The sequence below is a fragment of the Dasypus novemcinctus genome, chromosome 19 (genome assembly GCF_030445035.2).
Source record: "Dasypus novemcinctus isolate mDasNov1 chromosome 19, mDasNov1.1.hap2, whole genome shotgun sequence".
Lineage (NCBI taxonomy): Eukaryota > Metazoa > Chordata > Mammalia > Cingulata > Dasypodidae > Dasypus > Dasypus novemcinctus.
In genome coordinates, this window is record NC_080691.1 from 63,292,387 (window position 1) to 63,299,850 (window position 7,464).

General features: G+C 36.1%; 1 pseudogene; it reads right to left on the reverse strand.

The window, feature by feature from the left end:
- Positions 1-3,970: 3,970 nt before the first annotated feature.
- On the reverse strand, positions 3,971-6,649 carry LOC101435728 (acyl-protein thioesterase 1 pseudogene; annotated as a pseudogene).
- Positions 6,650-7,464: the final 815 nt, after the last annotated feature.

Consider the following 7,464-nt stretch of genomic DNA (forward strand, 5'->3'; position numbering starts at 1 on the left):
TGTGCCATGTCTTCCTTATTATTGGTTTGGTTTGTACTTTTTTGTTGCTGTCTGGTCATCAGTTTATCTTGGTGGGTTTATTCTGTTGGTTAGCTTCTCCCTCTAGTCTTGGGTTTTTTTTTTTAGGTGCTTTTTTGTTGGTGTGTTAATTTTTCTCTTTGACACATTGTTCTTTTTATTCTATTCCCTTTTTTTTTTTGTCTAACTTCCCTTGAAGGAAGAAGATTAGGGTCAGGGAAAGCAAAAGAGGTAAGAAAATTTAAAAAAAACATAAGACTAGTATTGTTAGTACATTTTAGCAGAACAATAAAAGACATAGGAGAATAAATATTAAACTCATGTAAGTAGTGTATAGTTATGTGAATAAGATATTGGAGTACCTACAATGAAATGGGAATCTGAATATGGAGAATATGGAATATGGAAAGTGTGAATTAAAAGGCTACCATGATCAGTAGAGAGGGAAAGAGAAAAGAAAGGAGGATAAAATGAAGAGTTAATAAAACAAAAGAGAATAGATGAGCTAGAAATAAAAAGTCAGAAAAATTGGGGTTAAACAAACAAAGGGAATGTAAGAGCAACAACAGAAGGTGGAATGTTGAAAGATGTAGGAAGGAAAAGAGGTAGCATTGGTATCCAAAGTCGGTACACACAGTAAAGAGGAATTTGAGGAGGAGGAAGCACAGCAAACAACAAACAAGCTAGCAGCACATAATTGAAAAATGGGGAAAAAAAGAAAGGAAAAAAGGGCAGGTTGATGAAGAGGAAGAAAAGAAAAGATAACAAGAATAAAAACACAAGCCCTCAAGCAAGGAGTCAACCAAACAATTAAAAAAAAAAAAAACTTCCCTCTTAAGTTCTTATTTTGGGAAAATAAGAGATTCAAGGGAAGCTAATACAAGGATAATATATCTATGTTTCCCCTGTCTAAAAGTATTAGTGAATATCCCAGTTCATCACTACTCTAACAGGTGCAGGGAACTGAACCAGAGACCTTGACATTCAAGGCTGAAACCCCTCCACTGAGCCAAACCCTCCTTCAGAGCCAACCCTGACCCTCAAAAGAAATCCCCTTTCAGAGGCAGGATAGAATATTTGCAATTGAATAAACTGATTAGGAATCTGTCCTTCCCCTTTTCTCCCTTTTCACTTCTGTCTCTCTCAGGCCAGCAGGAATCCCATGTGAGAGCTACCCTCCAAAATTCAAATGGGACCCTAGTAACCAAATTACCACAGAAAATAATGACTCTCAGTCTCTTTGAGAGAGAGCATCCACACCTTGCTGGAAACCATAAATATGCTCTTGGAAGCCTACCAACCACTTCCTACTATCCCCCTCCCTTAGGTGTGTTGTATAGGATTAGTTAATTGACTAATTCCACCTTCTCCCACACATAACCTTCAGAGGTTAGGTATATAGGGCTGCTTCAGCAGATTCACCTCTCCCCTCTTCTTGGTTTCTCCTCAAGCCAGCTGGTATGCTCTTCAAATCTCTAAAAGGGGGGTCCAGACAATTGAACCCATACTGGTAGCACTCCTCTCCACCCTTCACCAGAACCCTCCCACTCAAAGTTTTACTCTTCCAGCTATGTGACTGTTGTGGTTTGAGGAAATCCTCAGCTTCTTGCCCTGTGGGAGGAGCAGAAAACTGCAGTTTTACCTTGAGCTATCACTCTTCTTGTCATGCTCACACTCTCTCTGGATCGATGTCCAGCAGCCTCCTGCTTTGTGGGGTCCCAAAAAATCTTACTCAGGCAGGATTTTGTCCTCATTTCTCACTGTGTTTTGGTTTTGTTTTGTTTTTTTCTCTCTCTCTTTTTTTTTTTAATGTTACATTCACTGTGGTTTTAATTGTTGTTTTAGTTCCCTGGTTCCTAAATCAAATTTTATTCAGTGGGTTTGATTAAAGGAAGGAAATTTATTGATTCAATGTTTAGGACTAGAAGTTCCAAGTCAAGGCATCATCCTGAAAATGTTTCCTCTGAGAAGTCTGTGGAATTCTGGGGCAGTCTTCCAGCTGATACTCAGTCCCCAGAATTTCTGACATAGAAAGAACATTTCAGCCACTCCTGGCCTCTCCTTTAATCTCTGAGTTCCATTTACTTTCAGCTTTGGCTGCTTCCTCTTACCTTCTCCATCTGTGCCTATATTTAAATTTTCTTATAAACACTCCGGTAATAGGAGTAGGACCCATCAATTTGGCCACACTTTAACTAAAGTAATTTCTTCAAAAGTCCTATTTATAATGCCTTCACACCCACAGGAATATATGAGATTAAGAACATATTTTTCTTTGATTCATAGCTCCAAGTCCCCACACTTCCATATCTATAATGGAAAATGAGTTTGATTATCTTTCTATGGATTCATTTGCTATCTGCATATCTTTCAGTTTGTGTCCAGTCTTTGAATTTTTACCTATTTAATAATTTATTTTTTTATATTTCTTACTGCTATGTTTACAGGATTTTTTTCAGAATGAAATTTTACTTCACATTAATAGAAACTTTGAAAAAGATTTTCCCCACACTACAGCAAAACTTTTCAATGGGATAAGATATCTTACTGTAAATAGCATATTGCTGATTTGTATAACTGGATATAACCATTTATATTCCTCAAAGTAAAGGATAAAGCATTTGTAAATGATTGTTTTAAATTTTTAAATTCAGATATAAACATTTGGCTTAGTTATTACCATTCTATATTGTATACTGCCAAATCATTTTCATGATCAATTAATGCCGATTTATAAAGATGCTCACCCCCATTTTTTGATCAGTTGGCATACAGCCCAAACCTTAACAGTTCAAAAATACCAAGCACACATTTCCTTTACATATTAAACCATGTGGTAATTATACAGTATATATACCAAAATCTGACTAAGCTTTATTACCCAGAAACTTGTTTTCAAGTAATTTTTTACCAGTAATCTGAAAATTTTGACTATATAAAATAAAATGATTGCTATTTTTGTGTTTGCACAAAAAATAATTAAAAATCATTTGAAGAAGAGTGGTTGTAGCTCAGTGGTTGTGCACCTGCTCTGCATATACAAGGTCCCAACTTTCAATCACCATTACCTCTTAAAGTAGTCATTTGAATGCAGTCAATATTTCAAAGAAATTCTTTGGGCTTATAAAAATAAAGCAAAATTTTCTGATGGATCTAATTTTCCACAGTAGTTGTTTTCAAAGAGGTATAAAATAAGTAAACAAATATGCTAAAAGGGTAATCAACATAGTCCAGATCATTAGAAATTAAAATTTTTAATATCAAGTCAATTATTTCAGAACATACTAGAGTATGATCTAGTTATCCTTCCAGTTGATTATATAAAATTAAATCACAGGATTATTCCTGTTACTAAAGTAAAGATTCTCAATAACTGAAAAAGTCTAAATTTGGACTAGGATACAGTTGAAGAAATAAGTAGCACATTAATTTTAAGTCATGTCTTATTTCATTATATGTATAAATTATAAATAAGAAATTTCTGTGATTCATAATGCTAAATATTACAGCATTTATTAATATCAGATGTCTGTGCAGGGAAGCAATATTTGGTCTCCAATGAAGGATAATGAAGGAAGAACTTGTCTTTTCTAGAGAGAAGAAAAGAATATTAAATGGAAAAACAGTAAATAAAAAAGACTGGTCTCTAAAATAAAAGGATCTTTATTTGATGCAATAACAATACTCTTCCACTAGCACTTAAATTTATTATTCCTATTATTAGGCAATATATACCAACTCATTCTTATTTTTTATTGCAATCATATATATAAGAACATATATATTAAAATATGACAATTGTGGAGTGACTAGGCAATTTTGGAATAAATTCATGGTCTAAATCATAGTATATTTTAATCATTTATATCTTAGCTGCTCATTTATGCCTCAACAAATTTTCATTAAACATACAAAAAATTTTCAAATGATGTAATAAAAAATCTGATTGCAGTATCTTTTTTATTTTTCTGAATTACATTTGAGATGAAGAAAGCTATTTTACCTATTTTAATACTAGTATTCTCTAGAATCATATACAGATCTATGTAGAGATACCTGAAAGAACATACATTTCCCATGAGGAGACATTATTTAATCTGTGTCCTTGGTATGTATTTGTCAAACATTCTAACACTGACAACAAGAAGTTTCAGGGTTGGGAATGTCTAAAGGTTTCTCCTCTACCACAATGATGCTGGTGTACTTCTACACAAGGCCTCAGTGATGTCAATCAACTGATGATGGGACTCTATCTATGCATTGCCTGATAGCCATCATTTTCTGGTGACATGAACTGTGCATTATGCCCTCATAGTTTCCGGAGCTTACACTAGCTTGATTTACCTATGTGTTTAGCCTTTCATCAGTAAGAGAACCAAACATTAGGTGAACTAAAGAGACACAAACTCCATGGCACTGGAGAATAGCAATATCTTTATTAAGACTCTATGTAAATGGACCCTGACGTGGAAGCCAGCAACTGAATACAACCACACCTGCCAATTTCTGCTGTGTGCTAGGAGCAGTATATATAAGTAAAGTTCCTCCCTGAGGTAATAATCCCAAAATAATCCTCTTACAAGGAATTCCATTCTTCACCATTTTGTCTGCCAAAGTTTTGATATTTTCTGCTGCCTGTTAGAATCCAGTTTCTTCCTCCTGTGAATTGGGTGAAAGTCCAATAACATCAAACCAAGAATGTAAACTCATGTTCATATTGAACGTAAGAGGCATAACCGTGCATGCGAGCAGATATATTTGATATGTGAACTTCTGATACCTGCAGACTTCTGCTCATCCATGCCCTGTAGCTCCCAATTTGTGAAGAAAAATCACCGCTGTGATGGCCTTGCAGCGGCGAGCACGATAACGGACAGCGGGGTTGACTTGTTGCCACACGGCTAGACAGCTGTGCATGCCTAGCAGAAGGCGAAATGTGGCAGGCACAGGTCACACTGCAGGTTCTTTTTATAATCAGATTTTAAGTAATATGGTGGGTATGGGATTTGCTAATATAGGTTCTTGCCTATAATTACACTCATCAATTTCATGAATGTCTTAGAGAGAAACAAATGTTTACATTTGGTGAATTTTTCACTTTTTTCTTTTATTAATACTGTTTCTTCAACCACACGTTTTTTTTCATGATTTTTTTTTTTTGAATTTCAATGGCATAATGTTGCAAACTTCCCAAACACATTGATTTTCATCTTATCCCTCGTGGTTTCTGCTCACTTATTTGACTCTGTTAGAATAATAGTGGGGTTTTTTCTTCCTTTATTTTATAGTTTGACAATTTTTTTTCATGTTAAGATTTTCCTAAAAATTTGGGCACTTTTGTTTTTTGAACAAGCTTGATATTGAGATTTCAGAGATATGGTTTGCTGTAGTGTTTTTGTGTTTTTAGTTTTTTGTTTGTTTGTTTGTTTTTTGCCAGATTGCTCATCTGAGTCAATAAGGTTGTTCTTTGGTGTAAAAATGAGGTGTGTTCTTTCTCAGGTGTCAGAGTTCTTATCATCTTACCTTTGGATACACAGGGGATATATTTATTTCTCCTGGACCCCGAATTTAAAACTACAACTCACATAAGAAAGACCTGACATTTCAGCTTTGCACCACTACTGTCAGATACTCCAAGATTAGAAAACATTTACATTTTTTGTTATGATTTCAATATCTTATTTTTACTTTTGCAACTTTTAGAGTGTTTCTCCTTCTCCAATATATAGAACATTAATATTTGCACATCTGCAGTTATTCATATTTTCTTATCTAATGATGCTTTTCCATATTTATATCCAACAATTTAATAAAAAACATATATTGTGTATATTTGCATTCTGTACTTCGAGGGATAAGAGTTCAGATAACAGGCTGTACTGTATGGATAATCTTATCAGGTTGAATCTTTATAAAAAAGAATACAGTGTTTTGCTTGTAAGAACATAAAGGTAATGGTTCTCTGTAGGGAAGGAAATGGAATCCTAGGGCTGGAAGCTGCTGGATGGAAATAGGAAACCCTAGAGAATAACAGGAAGTGCCATATGCATTAAACTCTAGTTTTATGCAGAGGTGTGGGCACAGCAGAAAACCAGCCTTGGTTCTTGTACAGAAGGTCCCTGAGGTTGTGCCTCTGTGCTTACCGTGCACAATAATATGTGGCTGTGTCTACAGGGTCCATGTTGGTCATTTTTAGGAAAACCTGATTATTGGGTGTGTCCTTAGAGATTGTGAGCCGGTTCTTCAGAGATGGAGCATAAACTTTATCATCATCCCACCATATGTTTGCAAGCCACTCCAGTGCCTTCCCTGGGGGCTGACGGATCCAGGCAACACCCATTCCAGAAGTGCTGAGTGAGAACCCAGAGAAGGTGCAGGTCAGTGAAAGGGTCTGTGTGGGTTTCACCATATCAGGGCCAGACTCCTTCAGTGTGACCTGTGAATATGTCCCTGTGGAGAAAGCAGAAGGAGAATGAGAAGGTGGTTCAGCATGAGAAGAGTCCTTCATCCATGTAGGATTCCCTGACCAGAGCACTCACAGGAAGGGACAGTCAGGAGTAAGAGAATGGTGAAAAGCCTGTCCATGGTGGCACTCAGGAGTCACAGGCACAGGTCCAATGCTCAGCTTTTCAACTTCAACCCACGAGAAGGAGGAGCTAGGGGAGATTTGCATTCCCCCTATATAGTCCAGACCCATAAGGGCTCAGATTACAGAACACAGTAAGGAACCAAGCCTCTGGTGGAAGGCAATTGAACCCTTAGTTCTGGGCCTCCATGTCCTGACTCCAATGGTTGGCACTACATTCATTTCAGACCTAGGATTCTTGATACCTGAATTCTTGGGATGTTCCTGTGGATTGGACTGGCCAAGCTTGTGAAACTCCAATTCCAACAGAGAGCATCCTCTAATTGGATGCTCTTCCCAAATATTCTATCCCTTTTCATTCCTTTCATAGAGGTGTGTGGCTAGAGAACAAGACATACAAGTCTTACTCCTGCTTTCAGAGACAGGAAAGTGTGTTCTTGTGTTTTATCTTTCAGTTTTTATGCTAATAAAGTTTATATGATCTAAAATATTCTCTTTTAAACACAGTCATATATATGATTCAGAGCTGTTAATTACACTCACAATGAATTGCTATCATCACCACCACTCATTTCAAAATTGGATGGTGTATATAATTCAAAATAGAAATTTTGCACAAATTAAGGAATAACTATCTATTCTTTACCTCCAACCCAGTCCCTGGGAACATATATTCTATATTTAAATTCTATGAACTTACTAATACTCATCATTTCCTATCAGTGATATCATACAAAATTTCTCCCTTTGGGTCTGACTTATTTCACTAAAGATAATTTCTTCAAGTTTTAATCATGTTGTGGAAAGTTAGGCAATGTTCCATCACATTCACTGTTTTGGAAGTGTTCGCATAGGACTGG